Raw genomic sequence first — 17,164 nt, 5'->3', positions numbered from 1 at the left:
TTGTTTTTTTCCCGCACAGGAAATTTTCAGGAAAATGTATTTATATATAAGGGGAAATAACCTGTGCGGATTTAGTTGGAGTATATTTTTAAGCTAGCCATAGGTTTCAGCATTTCGAAAATGGAGTGATAAACGCAAAGTTTTATACATATCAGAACATATGGCAGGATTCATACAGTGCCAATTCCATATGCAATATTATTATTATTATTAATATTATTATTATTAACATGTATTTATATAGCGCCAACATATTGCATAGCACTGTAAAGTAAATGTGATTATACAACTAAATCACATGAATTCTATACATAGAACATATGGAGTTACAAACATCACAATCAATACCAGTACAAATGGTGAGGAAGGCCCTATGCAGAAAGAGCTTACACTCTAAAGGGAAGGGAGTAATACACAAGGTGTGGGAGTGGGCAAGATCAAATTAAGTGGGTGAGAAATGTGGTACCGTATGTGGTGTTGCGTTTGGGGGTCAGTAGAGGAGTGTAGTAAGCGGTTGGGTGAGTATATAGAGATAAGTTCAGAGATGTTGGGTGGGGCAGAGTTATGAAGTGCTTTGAATGTCAGGGTTTTTAATTTGAATTTGATTCTGAAAGGTAGCAGAAGCCAGTGCAGGGATTGACAGAATTGAGTGGCAGAGGAGGAGCGGTTGCTGAGGTGTATGAGCCTCGGAGCAGTGTTCATTATGGACTGGAGAGTTACAGTAGTCTAGACGTGATATGACGAGAGAGTGAATAAGAATTTTGGGAGCATCTTGGGTGATGAATGATCGTATTTTGGATATGTGCTTTAGGTGGCATGATTTAATAAGTGTCTGGATATGAGGAGTGAATGACAGGGCAGAATCTAAGATAACCTCAAGGCACCAGGCCTGGGGAGAGGGAGTGATAGTGGAATTGTTAGCTATGATGGATACATCCGGGATGTTACTGGTGTTAGTTGGAGGAAAAAGAACCATTTCAGTTTTAGAGAGGTTAAATTTAAGGTAGCGTTGTAACATCCAGGTAGAGATAGCGGACAGGCAGGAGGAGACGCGAGTTAGGAGATCAGGAGATGAGAGATAGATCTGAGTATCGTCAGCATAGAGGTGGTAGTGAAAACCATACGAGTTGATTAATTTGACGAGGGAGGAAGTATAGAGGGAGAATAGTAAGGGTGCCAGGACAGAGCCTTGAGGAACCCCAACAGAAAGAGGTAGGGGAGAAGATGCTACTCCATTGTAGGAGACACTGAAGGAACGATTGGTGATGTAAGAAGAGAACCAGGACATGCTGTGTCACAAAGAACAAGCGAATGGAGGGACTGAAGGAGGAGAGGACAATCTACAGTGTCAAATGCAGCTGAGAGATCAAGCAGTATTAGTAGTGAGAAATGATTGTTGGCTTTAGCAGCTAAAAGGGCATTAGTTAGTCGGGTCAGGGCAGTTTCAGTAGAGTGTTGTGGCTTAAAACCAGATTGTAGGGGGTCTAGCAGGTTATTGTGAGAGAGGAATGAGTTTAGTCGGTTAGACTAGGCCCTCAAGTAGTTTAGAGATGAAAGGTAGCAGAGAGATAGGTCGGAGGTTGTCAAGATTGGAGGGCTTTTTCAGAATTGGGGTGACAAGAGCATGTTTTAGTTGAGAAGGAAACAATCCAGTTGAGAGCGAGAGATTAAATAGGTGAGTTAAGGCTTTGATTAGACAAGGATTGGTATTGCGGAGAAGTTTTGAGGGAATTGGATCAAGCGGGCAGGTGGTAAGGTGAGAAGAGGCCAAAAGCTTTGAGACTTCCTCATCAGTGACAGGGGTGAAGGCGCACAGGAGAGACTGGGGAATGTGGAGGGAGGGTGGTGGAAGTCTAGGGGGGTTGAGTAGTGTAATGTCCCTTCTGATAGTGTCAATTTTGTTTTTGAAGTGCACAGCAATATCTTTGCAGAGACAGATGTGCACGGATGGGGTGGAGAAGGGTAAAGGAGAGTGTTAAAGGTGGAGAAAAGTTGTGCTGGTTTTTTAGAAAGGGAGTTAATGAGTGAAGCAATGTCCCTAGAAACGAAGAAGGCAGTGCCACCTCACTCTTCGGAGGGAGCGAGCACATGCATGCATACGCAAAGGGTATATTGCGCCCTAGGCACGTACCTCTTCTGCCTACCCCTAGTTCTGTCCCTGAATGAAAGTATAAATTCAGTTTCATGTATAATAACTCCTGAACAAATGTCAGGCCCTAGTCTGCTTTATGTATAATACATCCATCCTGTTTGCTGCCTCCAACAGTGTCACAGCAGGTCAGCTGGACACCTGTAAAAAAACCTGGTAGAGAGAATACACTTTTCTCTCAGCGAGACATACTGTAGTCTCTCCACTAGAATAGACTATTTTCTAGTCTCTAAGGATATCTTAAGGTTCCCAGCTACCTCTACTATTCTGCCAATATCATGGACAGATCACTCAGCAGTAATACTGGAAGTAGATATACTACATCTACCTAGACGGTCCACTCATTGGCACTTGAATGAAACGCTTTTGAATGATCCTGCTATTAGGGAGAAGGTCCTAGAAACTATGACCGATTATTTTGAAGTAAACCGGGGTTCGGTAGACAATGTGGCGTCATTGTGAGAAGCACATAAAGCAGTCCTTAGAGGCCACTTTATTTCCATCTCCTCTAGACATAAGAAAATGAGACAGCTTTGCATTTCCAAGCTAGAGAACCAATTGACACATTGGAACAAGTTGTACGGTTGCGCCCCATCTAGACTGATAAGGCAGAGAATCTCCCAAGCTCGCAAGAAGCTTAAATCACTACTCATAGCCAACACTGAGAAAGCTCTCCAATGGCTTAAGCAGAAATATTATGAAAGTGGAGATAAAGCTCACACTTTGTTGGCTAAGAAATTGAGAGAACAGGTATCTCAAACAGTTATAACATCTATTTGTTCACCTGAGGAAATTGCTGAGGCCTTCAGTAACTATTACTCTACACTATGCATTTTGAGCTCTCAATCACAAGCATCCGCAAGATCCACAAAACAACAAAGGGAAACGTTCCTTAGAGAAAATGTCAAAACCCAGCTCACTCAGCCCGAACTAGAAGCCCTCAAAGCTCCCATAACTGAAGTGGAAGTTGCAGCAACAATAAAATCCATTCCTTCACTGAAAGCCTCAGGCCCTGATGGCTTTTCATACGCGTACTATAAGACATTCAATGCTACTCTTATCCCTTACTTAACGCAGCTATTTAACTCTTTCTTAACTGGTTCCCCCATTCTATCAACAATGTTAACATCATATATTACCTTGTTACATAAAGAGGGTAAAGACCCCAACCAATGTGGGCGTTACTGCCCTATAGCGTTGTTAAATTCAGACCTTAAATTATTTACAAAAATCTTAGCCAATAGATTAGCCCCCATAATGCCTAGACTTATTCACCCAGATCAGGTAGGGTTCATACATGGCAGGCAGGCAGGAGACAATATCCGGCGGGCCATAAATATAATAGATCTCATCAACAAAACACAGACCCCGGAGGTCATACTCATTTAGATGCTGAAAAAGTATTTGACCGCTTGGACTGGAGTTTTATGTTTGATCTTCTACAGATTATGGGGTTTGACAGCCCATTTATGACAGCAATAAAAGCATTATATTCTACACCTTCAGCCACTCTTAAACTACCGGGAGCCTACAGTACACCTATCTCGATTTTGAATAGGACCAGACAAGGCTGCCCATTGTCTCCCCTTTTATATGCTCTCAGTATAGAGCCCTTAGCTACTGCTATTAGACAACATAAAGATATCACAGGACCAGGTCTGGGGAAGGAAGAATTTCGGTTGGCTTTGTTTGCGGATGGCCTCATATTGTCCATCACCAATCCTATGGTTTCGTAACCAAACCTACATAGATTACTCACTCAGTATGGTAGCCATTCGGGATATAAACTGAACCTTCAAAAGTCAGAGGCCTTAGCTTCAAATATTCCCTTCCATACACGAGAGATATTGAAGGCAAATTTTAACTATAAATTATTTTGTCCCCTCCTTGTTTTTTTCTTTGTTTGCTTTTCACACCCTTTGATAAAAAATCAGTCTTATGACGTTCACCAGGGGAATCACTATCAGCTGTATCTGTGCCGCTACCAAAGGAGGATGAGCCTCTAAATTAATGATGATTATTGAACCTCTGTGGTTTTCTGCTAATTATATCACCTTTGGACCACCTATATATATTATCAGTTTTATAATCTTGTATGACCTTTAATAACTTTCTCTTTTTGCAGGCTAGTAAATCATTCCTCCAAGCATCAAGTTTCCGCGACAATTCTACAATAAAAGTATCCCTTTCCTCCTGGTATAAGACTTTGTCAAATTCAAGTTCCATCTTAAAGGGATCCTGTCATCAGAAAACATGTTTTTTTTCAAAACGCATCAGTTAATAGTGCTACTCCAGCAGATTTCTGCACTGAAATCCATTTCTCAAAAGAGCAAACAGATTTTTTTATATTCAATTTTGAAATCTGACATGGGGCTAGACATTTTGTCAATTTCCCAGCTGCCCCTGGTCATGTGACTTGTGCCTGCACTTTAGGAGAGAAATTCTTTGTGGCAGGCTGCTGTTTTTCCTTCTCAATGTAACTGAATGTGTCTCAGTGGGACATGGGTTTTTACTATTGAGTGTTGTTCTTAGATCTACCAGGCAGCTGTTATCTTTTGTTAGGGAGCTATTATCTGGTTACCTTCCCATTGTTCTTTTGTTTGGCTAATGGGGGGGGGGAAAGGGAGGGAGGTGATATCACTCCAACTTGCAGTTCAGCAGTAAAGAGTGATTGAAGTTTATCAGAGCACAAGTCACATGACTTGGGGCAGCTGGGAAATTGACAATATGTCTAGGCCATGTCAGATTTCAAAATTTAATATAAAAAAATCTGTTTGCTCTTTTGAGAAGTGGATTTAGTGCAGAATTCTGCTGGAGCAGCACTATTAACTGATTCATTTTGAAAAAAAAAAAAATTTCCCACGACCCCACTAAGCAGAACTGCACCAAGGCTGAACAGAGGGACTCGGAGCCGGCGCACATCAGGGAGGAGAGGTTCTGCTTCCAGGGGGCGAGCAGTGCATATTGAACGAGGAAGCGTCTAGCCCATAGCTGGAGGGGTACATGGCCGGGCTCTGGGGGTGCAGGCTGCTCCCATTACTGTATAAACCATGCGCCGCCGACCGGGAGCATTCTGCCCGGGCTGTTCCTGTAGCCGCTGCCAGCGACCCCACTAAGCAGAACTGCACCAAGGCTGAACAGAGGGACTTGAAGCTGCACAATGAGGCCAACTTGAGAATCTACCCCTGGATGAGGAGCGCAGGTAAGTGGGAGCTACAGCCAAGGGGAAGCGGGTTAAAGCTCGGCTCCTAGGAGTTAGTGCTCAGTGTCAAATGGGATTCAGCGTTAGCGGTAGTAATGTAGGAGCCGGTGTGAGCAGAGGCAGGGGACGGAGCTCTATACACATACTGGTAAGTCTTTGCCGGTATTGCTCCCATCCCAGCAGCTCCACGTATCTTTTCCTCACAGCAATGAGCAGGCAACTTAGCTCAGTCTGGGGACTTTGGCAGCCTGTTTTGTATTTCTCTCTGCGGGGAACCTCAATGCGACTAATTGTCCTAGAAGCCCAGGTCTGCAGGGGGCAAAAGAAGCAGACAAGCAAATACACAGTGCTAGGATTGTTTGCCGTTCTCCCGTGCTCTGTCATTGTATGAAGCGAAGGGATGGATTTCACACACAGACAAGTATTTTACACTGCACTGTCTGCTTCTTAGAGCTCCCCTGCCTCCGCTCACGCCGACTCATAAATCATTACCCACTCTGTGCCCCACGGCTGCTGTCTTTGCCTCATCTCTATCGCTGAGTAGGGGAGGAGGGAAGACAGAGAGGAAGGTGAGGAGATCGAAGGAGGGAAGCCGATCCACGTGGGAAGGAGAGACACAGCTGCTGCTGGACGCCGGAAGGAGGAGGAGGATGCCTGTCAGTGAATAGCCAGGAAGGAGAAATCGATTGCTGCAGTGTGGATGGTCGCCTTTTCGCCGTTTCTGAAGAGGACAGGAAGTGGATTTTCTGTAAGTTATTTCTTAATAAAGGCTTTGCTTTTTAAAAGTTTTATTTGTCTTGGTGTTTATTTTTCGTTGTGCACTAACGAATTTTTAAACTTTTTTTGTTGATGTTACTGGTCCTTTAAGGATCTCAGTATGGATTTTAGATAAATTGTTGCTGGTATGTTCAATCACCAGTACCATAAGAGAGTAATTTGTGGTTTGGTGCGCTGAGTGGATATTACATCCCCACTAACTAGATAAAAAATATAAAAGATGTATATAGTGCATTACAGTATGCTTTAAGGTGGTAGGTGCTAATCGGATCTACTCACAAGGTTTAGATGTAAGGATTGCAACGATAATCTCTGATTCTAGTCAAATAATGCAGTCAGTCTTCAGAGTGTACTTGTAACAAACAGCTGCACTAGTGTAATACGGCCGGAATTCTCAGGAAGTGCTCCAAGAGCAATTGTACTCACCGAGTAGCAGGTAAGGAAAAGCGTTTCTATGGGGTGAGAGGGCCTTCCTCTCCTACGAACGATGCTTGTCAATTTTAGCGATCGGTAGGCAGAACCGCTTCGCAGACTTGCGCTGACAGTCTGGAGATCAGGCGCTCCAAGGCCTTGCAGCATGCGCTTGAACGCCGAAGTTTCTTTCGGTGTGCTACTGCCGGATCTCTTCAAGGCTCTGTTGGATCTTCCACTTAGTATGCCGGCCTTTTTAGTTTTTGGGGTGTAAAATCAACTCTACTAAGAAATGGTTTATAAAATAATTTATTTATTAAGAAGCCCAACGTGTTTCGTATAACATATACTTCCTCAGGGGCAGATGCCATGTTTTTTTCCATTACTTAAATAGCCTTGGTTGCTCATTCATTTCAACATTTGCATAATTAATTGTACAAACTAATAAACATTAAATACATTTTAAAAAATGTTTTATATATTTTTTATAAATAAATTATACACAGTATTAATATTAGTAAAAATATTTATTTCTACTAATCTTTTAAAAAGCACTTTAGATCGATGTCTATATTAAGACCATGCGGTGCTAGTGTTTTTAGTTTTAGTTTTTAGTTATGTATCCAAAGAGTCTCTTCTCTTGAAATTGTCACTCCCGCTCCAGTATATTTTTTTCCAAATTATACCAGTAAATTGCAGTAAAGAGGGATCGGAATTATGATATGTTTTAAAATGTGCTGATACACTATGTGTCATTAACCCTTTTTTAATGTTATTCATATGTTCTCCTATTCGTGTTTTCAATTTTCTATTTGTTCTTCCTATATATTGCAAATTACAGGGGCATTGTAACATATATATAACATTGCACGTTACTATGTCCTTAATGGCAAATTCAACATTAGTCACATTGGATTTAAAAGTAGTAACTTTTCTTTTATTTGTTTTGCTCGTTTTGCACTCTTTGCATGTTTTGCAAGGAAAAAATCCATTTGTTATTCCAGTATTAAAAGGGTCTAACGTTTGTTTCTGGTAAGCAACTGGGTACCAGCATTTGTTTAATTGTACGTGGTTTTTTATAAATTATACGTGGATTCACAGATAGGTGTTCCAGAAGATCCATATCTTTACGAAGTATGTGCCAGTGTTTTTGTATTAATGATTCCAGTTTCTTATTGGAGTTATTGTATGTCTTGATAAATTGAATAAAATTGTTATCTGATGAGATTTGTTTTTTCCTGTTTTTATTTTCCAACAGTTCATTTCTATTTTTCTTGTCACACCGTGCCTTAGCATTTTTTATTATGTTCTCTTGATACCCTTTTTCTTTGAATTGTTTGGTCAAAGTGAGGCTTTCTCTTTCATAGTCTATTGATTTACTACAGATCCTCTTTATCCTATTGAATTGACTGTATGGTATGTTGTCTAAACATTTTTTATGGTGACAACTGGTACGTTGAATATAACCATTGCAATCAGTTGGTTTTTAGATATAGGCTTGTCTCTAATTTTCCATTTCTACAAAAATTGTTAAATCTAAAAAATTGACATTCTTGGTGCTATAATTACTGGTAAATGTAATATTTAAATTATTAATATGTAAATTTTCCAGAAATGAATGTAAATCGTTCTCCGTACCTTTCCAAATGAACAGGCAGTCATCGATGTAGCGTTTCCATGTGATTAATCCATTATTTTTGTTTAATTGTGGGGTGATATTTTTTTCCCACAACCCCATAAATAAATTAGCGTAACTGGGTGCGAAACGCGTTCCCATCGCTGTCCCTTTTATTTGAAGGTAATACTTGTCCTCAAACCAAAAATTATTCTTTGTGAGTATAAATTCGATACTTTTTAATAAGAATTCTTTTTGGTCATTTTTCAAAGAGATATCTTCATCTAAATAGTATGTGTTAAATATCCTGAAGCCACGGGGAATAAGCCTCTGCTTGTAATACTCACTTAATGATACACCATGTGAGGAGTTCCAACTCCTTCTTTTTAACCTTTCTCAGTCTTTAGTCAGGTCCTGAGGTCTGTCAGGACCAAAGGCTTCCAGAGGACTACTCTTAAAGAGAATAGAATTAATTTGATTATCAGTAAATGATAGAGTTTCTGCCCTATTGGTTACATATATATATATATTTAGAGGAATGAGAAATGTTACACAATATAGGGAACAAAATGTAAGGAACAGATTAATGAATATGCTTAAACACTCCCAAAATCCTGTCAAGGTGTTGAAAACAATATATGATAAGTAGCACAAATAATGTATAATCAATATAGATAATCATACACATTAAAAAAACAAATCCTATACAATAGACAGTACCAGGGCCCTGGTAAACATTTACACAAAACACAGAACAATTTAAGACACACAAATATGGACATTACACCGTTTGCGCAAAAAAATGAAAAAAAGAAAATGCTGGCAAATTATAAAAGATAAAAAAATTAAATAATTAAGTATTACGATATTCATGTCAAACGATGGGAATACCGTTGGGGTGCTGCCAACTTAAATGGGAAAACATGAACAAGATATAGAGAGAAGGCGCACACGCATTGAAGTAAAAAGAGGGGTGCTGATCCATAGGGGACTCCCCACAAGGGTCTCCAGACAAGACTATAAATGCTCAAAGTAATGGATAGCACACCCAATATCAAAAAAAATAATAGAAAAATTTATTACAAAAAATAAAGAAAATACAAAAAATTATACAAAAATAATAAAGAAACAGGGAGCCCAAAAGAAAACAAAGAAAAAAAAATAAGTCAAAAACAAGGGACAGACGAACAAACGAATCAAGAGAGCTCACAGAAAATGCAGTCCAGTCCAGTAAAGACACGCAGCAACAGAAGGGACAAATAATATTCAATCTATCCTCCACACCTTTGTCAGAGATACAGGCTCAGGTTTTAGGTAGGGGTCTTAGTTTTGTCCCAACTACCAATTTCAATCATTTCAATTTTGAAATTGAATTATTTAAATTTTGTTGTAAATTGAATATACAATCTTTTTTTGCTTCTACTCCTACAGATAAATCGACGGAGTCTGAGACTGAGCAATTGATTCCAAATATGTCCAACCAACTGCGTCTTAAATCGACATATATGCCACCAACACAAAATAAGTCAGTAGTAACATTTGCTAACAATGTAAGACGAGATATGAATCAATATGTAAAACAGAAACATAGGTACACTAGCAATGTTCAATATCAGGAAATAAAGTCGATACAGGAATTGGCTAATGACAAATCACGTATTGTGAAACCAGCTGATACGGGTGGGGGAATTGTCATTATGGATTGTGTAGATTACAGGGCAGAAGCCCTTAATCAAATGACAGTGTATGTTATGAGAAACTCTCTGGAGATCCGACCTTTATATATCTTAGGGAGATAAGGGAGATGGTCACTACAGCGCTAAGATCAAAAATAATTGATGAAAATACAAGCGATTTTGTAATTATGCAGAATCCACGTCGACCATGTTTGTATTTGCTTCCCAAAATACGTAAATCCTTTAGCAAACCCCCAGGTAGACCATTTATATCAGCTTCCAGATCAATCAGTCAACCAATTGCCCAATTCGTGGATTTCTACTTACAGAGTTTTGTGTCTACAATTCCTTCATTTATTAAAGATCCGTTTGATTTTTCGGAGAAACTTAAAATGATTAATATAGATCCACAGACACACACTCATATTTTGTTGGTTATAATGGACATTTCCAGTCTGTATACGAATATCCCACACGAGTTGGGTAAATCCACCATACAGAAATTATTATCTGAAAAATTTGATGATAAAAAACTTGCAGGCTTTATTTTTCAATTGTTGTGTTTTATCTTGGATCACAACTATTTTAGCTTCGAGAGTGCCTTTTACAGACAAAAGCAAGGGACAGCAGCGATGTGTAGTAATGTGGCCCTGTCGTATGCTAATTTATTTATGGCTGATTATGAGGAAAAATACATATATAAATCATCATATTGGAAACATATTGCTTGTTATCATCGCTACATAGATGATCTCTTTTTTGTTTGGCAGCGCAATGAATTTACTCTAACCACGTTTGTTAATTATTTGAATTCGATAGATTCCACCATACGCTTTACAGTCTCATGGAGTACTTCAACGATATCCTTTCCTGATATCTTAATCAATTTTGAAGCAAGTAAATTCTCGACAGGTATATCTCGCAAACCCACAGATCGCAATACATTACTTCATGCTAGCAGTTTTCATCCCTTATCGTTAATAAAAGCCTTACCTTATTCACAACTTACTAGGGTCAAACGTATCATGCCTGACCCTGAAGAATTGGATTCCTCTATTCAGTCTATGGCAGACAGATTTCGGGAGCATGGATACATTCCTGATATGATTGCTCAAGCTATCTCAAAGGTAAAGACAGATGTAGTGAGAACAGAACCAGTAAAGAGTAGAACAGTCTTTGTTTCTAAATTTACAACAGCAAGTCGGTTTGTTAAACACACGATCTCTAAACATTGGCACCATCTATAGACGGATGTCATTTTAGGGACCACTTGCCAGGATTCCCCCATGTTTGCATATAAACGAGGTAAAAACTTAAAAGATCTCTTAGCGATCTAATAAATGACATTATTTTTCCATACATTTTTTATCCAACCCTCAACCAGGGAATTATAGATGCTTCAATTGTTCAGTATGCAACAGTATGTTAGAAAGACCGACATTCGCTCATCCACAAACTTTACAGAGATATAAAATCAAACAGAGAATTACATGTCAATCTACATTTGTGGTTTATATTATTATCTGCCCTTGTGGCCTTTATTACACAGGGAAGACCATACAGAAACTAAAAGATAGGTTTATTAAACACAAAAGTGTTATTAAGCTAGGCAAAGCATCCACTCCTTTAATAGAACATTGTAAGGAATATAACCATTATGTATCTTCATTGCTTTTAATGGGTATTGACCAAATAACTTCCTCTGTGGGTGGTGTCGATAAGAATACCTAATTATTAAGGAGGGAAGCGGAACGGATATTTCGTTTGAACACAATAACTCCATCAGGTCTTAATGATATTTTCAATTTATCTTGTTTTCTACAGACTAGATGAAAATAACATCAGTACTATCGCTTGCTCAGTCTCAGTCTATGTCCAAATGATCTGATGCACAAATGATGTGTAAGTATGGTTTTTCCATGCACATTCGTTAAAAAAAAATTCATTTTTTTATAAAAAAATTATACATTTTTGTTTTTCAATTTTTTTAATTTTTTTTTCAGTTTTTCAATTTTTCTTTATTCTTTCATTTTTACATTTTTTTCATTTTTTAAATTTTTCTGTTTTCTTTTCTTTTTTTAAATTTTTCTATTTTTATAAAAAAGATTTCCTTGCAAGATTATATTATTATGGAAAGAAGGTGTCTGTTTGTCTTTTTCCTTGTCCCCAGTATGGCCAGGCTATCTGTGTAATCACTGTTAAAAAGTCCTTAAAGTCTTATTGGCTAGTTACTCCCTGGAGCCTTAGATAGAGATGACACTAATTTAATCTGTTTCTTCAGATAATGAGCTGAAATGCATATGCGTTCCAAATGTGAGGAACATATGCGCACATAGGATGAATGACAGGAAGTGACGTGTTATCTATATCTCAGACCTTCATGAGGATGCAGCAGCTTCCGTGACTTTGAATTAATGTTTTCACTGATGAGGAGTGGATCCAGATACTCTTGTGCACACATTCGCATTGCTGGAAATGTTATTAAATGTTACTGCATACAGTATAATCTAACTTGGACGTTATGCTGGAACGCATATGCGTTGACCCACAAGTCATTGCTTGGCCTCTTTGCTATCTGGGGAAGCGGAAGTGACGTCAGACACCGATTTGTGAACGAAGACGCACAGCTTGGGGTATAAAACCCTTATGGACAGTAAGGCTCGTTCTGCCTTTTTGGTTTTTTTTCTATTTATGCAGCTGAGGAAGACCCTTAAGGTCGAAAAGCGTTGGGGTCTCTGTTTCTTTATTATTTTTGTATATTTTTTTGTATTTTCTTTTTTTTTTGTTGATTATAGAGGAGATGTTGCATATCATTGCAATAGTGTACAGCACAAAGATGCAGCCAGTCGTACAGAGCAAACTGGTGCCCATTAGTTGTTCTAGGAATGTGGAGGAATGTATTTGTCTGTAATCATCACATAAAGCACGCCTTGCACCGGTGATCAGGATCCAATGAACAGACAGTCTTTAGCAGGTTAAAGGCAGTTTATTATTCATATTACCAGACTCTGTGAGCAAAAAAATACAAAAATAAAATAAAACCCTTGCCACACTAGGTCTAACTAATACATGGGTCATTTTCACACCCTAATACCAGCCCCCTACTGGCAAAAAAAGTAAAATAAAAAGTGCTACTCCAGAGTCACTACACCTTCACAGAGTCCTTTTCCGTTGGGAAAAATCAGTAGCACTCCAAGCTGCTCCCTTTTTTTCACACAGATCCCGGATCTCTCCCCTTCAATGTGTGTCTCTCAGAGCACCTGCTCTATCTGGCAGCTTCCAGATCTACCTGATAATTATTCCCCAGATGAGACTTCCTAGAAGAATTAACTCATCAGGAGTAATAGCTGAACCTAGGTGAAGTATATCTCCCTTCAAACTGGTCTCCGGTTATAAGTTCACACGCCTTACAGCAAACCAGTGGCACAGTCTTATCTGTGTTTTTCTGTAAGCTAACTTTGCTTTGAGCAATACCTTACAATCGTAATTATTGGATTTAGTGCATCCCTAGTTAATTAGAGCAGCCTTGAAATGGGTAGCAAGGTACACCAAGATGTTGAAGGAGCCCTGTAAATTATTACTTCTGAATGCAGTTTTTCCATCTAGGCACACAACTGTACCCTGTTGTGCTGCTTATCTAAGAAGCATTGTGCCTCCTCTAGCCAGAGCAGCGTCAGGAGGTGCAGATGAGCCCTGTCCATTTTACCTGCTGTACTGTTTCGATACTCTCTTAGCAAGTGAGAGAACACACGACTGATAAAGTTATCTCTTTGCACAGAGTTGATCCAGGGACTTGGAGACGCTTCAGATGGAGTAGTGCCCTTCCTCTGAATCAGCCAGCAGATATTACTTAGCAGATTTTATTTTTGTTTGCTTATTTATTTATTTAAAAATTAGAATCTAATGAACTTGATCAAATAAAACCATCTAATTTGTATTTTACTCATCATTTTTAATGGCTCTACAAACTTTCAAAAAAATTGGAAAAACTTGGCCATTGACTTCTACATAAACGTGCACATTTTTAGATGCAGAAGTTTTATATTTGACGTTTTCGAACGTTTGTTTTCGGTAACCTTAATTCAAATTCATGATTCAAATTTTGATAAATCAGCCCCGTACTATCCACAAAGCATGAAGGGAGGCATATATCATGGCCCAAGTGTGCTGTCAAGCACAAGCAGAGAAGTGCTGGTACAATTAGCCACTTCCAAGATGTCAGAGATGCATTTCTCCATCTGTCATTTGACATGCAAGGGTGCAGGCATTTTTTCATCAGTGTGGAGTATATAGTATACAGTACCTTTGATTGCTTTGATAGCAAGAACCAACATCTTTATGTACAGGGTGGCTTTCTCACCCCATGCACTGGGCAGCCACGGTCATAGCCTTCCTTGCCCCAGCTGCGAGCTCCTCCACCCACCCCCAAATAACTTTTTACCCTTTATGCCCATGATGAGGAGTGAGGGGAGCATCCACAGTTCCCATTGGGGTTCGGTCCTGGGTCGGCGGGGTCCACAAGAGCTGAGCCTACTGTTTTTTTGTCCGGTGTCCCACTGGCCCTGACACTATAGCCATCATATATACTGCACTAAATAGCAGGGTGCTTCACAATCTTACAATCCGACTACATTGAATTGGCCTTGCTACATTGGTACATTGAGGTAGGTTTGCAAAATGTGGTTGAATTGGTGGTTTAAGCATATAAACAACAAGTGCTGCCAACATTTATATAGGCTATGTGACAAATAAGCCTATATTCATAAAATCCTGTAAAGCAATAGGTTAAAAAACTGCGCTCAGTCCGAAGAGGATGTAAAACTAAAAGCTGCACTGGTATTCACAAAAGTGGATCCACTTGTCCACATGTCACGAAAAATCAGAAGGGTTGAAAGGTGAGCTGTATGCGGTTCATTTGTAGATGTCGATCGTATTGTACAAAGTGTAGAGTCGAAAATCTTCTAATAGCAGTCACCCTTATGCCTGTTGAGTAAAAATACAGATAGTGTAGCACCCTCGGCAGTCGCGGAATGGATAAGCGAGTCTTGCGCTTACCTGGCAGTGAAACACAAATTGCCGTTAGATGCAGCGGTGTTCCTCACGAAGCCGGTCACAGCAGAAGCAGCTCCTTTAATCTAAAAGCCGGTTTGTGCAGAGGAGTCTCTCCGTGTGCAGTTCTGCGCCGGTGTTAGTGCGGCTCCTTTTCACGTGCTAAAGCTGGATTTTCTCGGTGATCCAACCGGTCGGCGTGTCTTTCCTCGTGGTAAGCAGCCGTAGGCCGACACTATTCCTTATTTATTCACGAACAGGCTGGATTCTATCTGGGGATGCTCGTAAAGTATAAATTACTTAAGGGCACATATTTGCCGGATTTAAAAGTTCATTTATTATTTAAATAAATAAAAGAAAATACATATATCCTAGACCAACGCGTTTCGTATCATTTGATACTTCCTCAGGGGCAAATTACCCATACTGCTTCACAAAGGCTTATTTATTTCCTCCGTGGGTGGTTCTATCAATTATAAATGCTAATTGCAGTTGTTAGATATACTCATACATTGTTATAAAACATTTAATATCAATCATCTAAAAAGCATTTAATATCTATATCAATATTGAGACCATTTGGAGTAAGTGTCTTCAACTTATGTATCCAAAATGTTTCTTCTTGTGATATCATTTTTATCATGTCACTTCCACGCCAATGATTCTTTTTTAGGGTTATTCCCATGAAGGTAAGTAAGGAAGGGTCACAATTGTGATGGGTCCTAAAATGTGCAGGTACACTATGGGGCCGATTCACTAAGCTCGAGTGAAGGATTCGAATGAAAAAAATTCTAATTTCGAAGTATTTTTTTGGTACTTCGACCATCGAATTGGTTAAATTCGTTCGAATTCGAACGAAATCGAACGAATCGAACGAAAAATCGTTCGACTATTCGACCATTCGATAGTCGAAGTACTTTCCCTTTAAAAAAAACTTGACCCCCTACTTCGGCAGGTAAAACCTACCGAAGTCAATGTTAGCCTATGGGGAAGGTCCCCATAGGTTTGCTAACCTTTTTTTGATCGAAGGATTTTCCTTCGATCGTTGGATTAAAATCCTTCGAATCGTTCGAACGAAAAATCCTTCGATGGATCGATCGAAGGATTAGCGCTAAATCCTTCGACTTCGATATTCGAAGTCGAAGGATTTCAATTCGAGGGTCGAATTTCAAAGTATTTTTAACTTCGAAATTCGACCCTTAATGAATCTGCCCCTATGTGTAGTAATACCTTTCTGTATATTATTTAGATGTTCCCTTATCCTTGTTTTTAAATTTCTAGTGGTTCTTCCAACATACTGTAACTTGCAGGGACATTGCAACAAATATATCACATTCTTACTATTGCAAGTAATTATGTTTATTATATCGAATTCCTGGTTTGTCACATTGGACTGAAAAACATTTTGGCTAGTTGCAGTAGTTAAGTAAATCTGGTCTACAGTATTGATAAACATCTAGAAACCTTCACAAACACAGCACACTCGGTTGGATTAGCACACGTCTATCCATGTGAGCAGTAACTTCACGTCAAGGCTTCAACCATTTTACTGACACCATCATTACGCCCTTAGCTCTTTCGTGTCTCCATTCTCTCACACATTCACACACCATTCCGTACCTCTGTTGAAGGAAAAGTCAGTCCCTAATCCTAAATTCTAACAAAACCAACTGTAATTTATTTTACACTCTATCAAATATTTACAATATAACCCTATAAATATCAAAATATACTTAAATGCAAACAAATCCTATAGAAAATAAATGGTAATCATTGTATCTATCGAATGAATATCTATATAATAAATAATGAAACATTCAAGTCTTAACAATACCTGATATTCATATAATCAAAACAGCTAATGGAATCTAATAAACTCCTATAGTAAACTATACTTGTTTTTTTTTTCAACACCTGTAGAAGGATAAGTCGGCCCTAATCCTAAATTCGAACAAAACCAATGATAAATTATGTTATACTCTATCAAATATTTATACTATAACCAAACAGTTAAAATAAATGTAAACGTAAACTTTTCCTATAATAAATAAATGACACTCATTTTATCTGTATAGGTGATTATGTATATAAAAAATAATAAAATATTCAAGTCTTAACAAAACATAATATTGATATGACCAAAACAATCAAATGGAATCTAATAAACTCATATTACACTATAATTTTTTTTTTTTAAATCTTAAACTTATGTTAAACTTAATTAACTTAAGCTATAGCCAGGCTATTGTAGCACATGGCTTCTGGACATGTGAAGGCCTCCACAT

Source organism: Xenopus laevis, chromosome 9_10L (genome assembly GCF_017654675.1).
Source record: "Xenopus laevis strain J_2021 chromosome 9_10L, Xenopus_laevis_v10.1, whole genome shotgun sequence".
NCBI classification, from domain to species: domain Eukaryota; kingdom Metazoa; phylum Chordata; class Amphibia; order Anura; family Pipidae; genus Xenopus; species Xenopus laevis.
The sequence above is the reverse complement of the archived record's forward strand: the minus strand, read 5'-3'. Positions refer to the sequence as shown.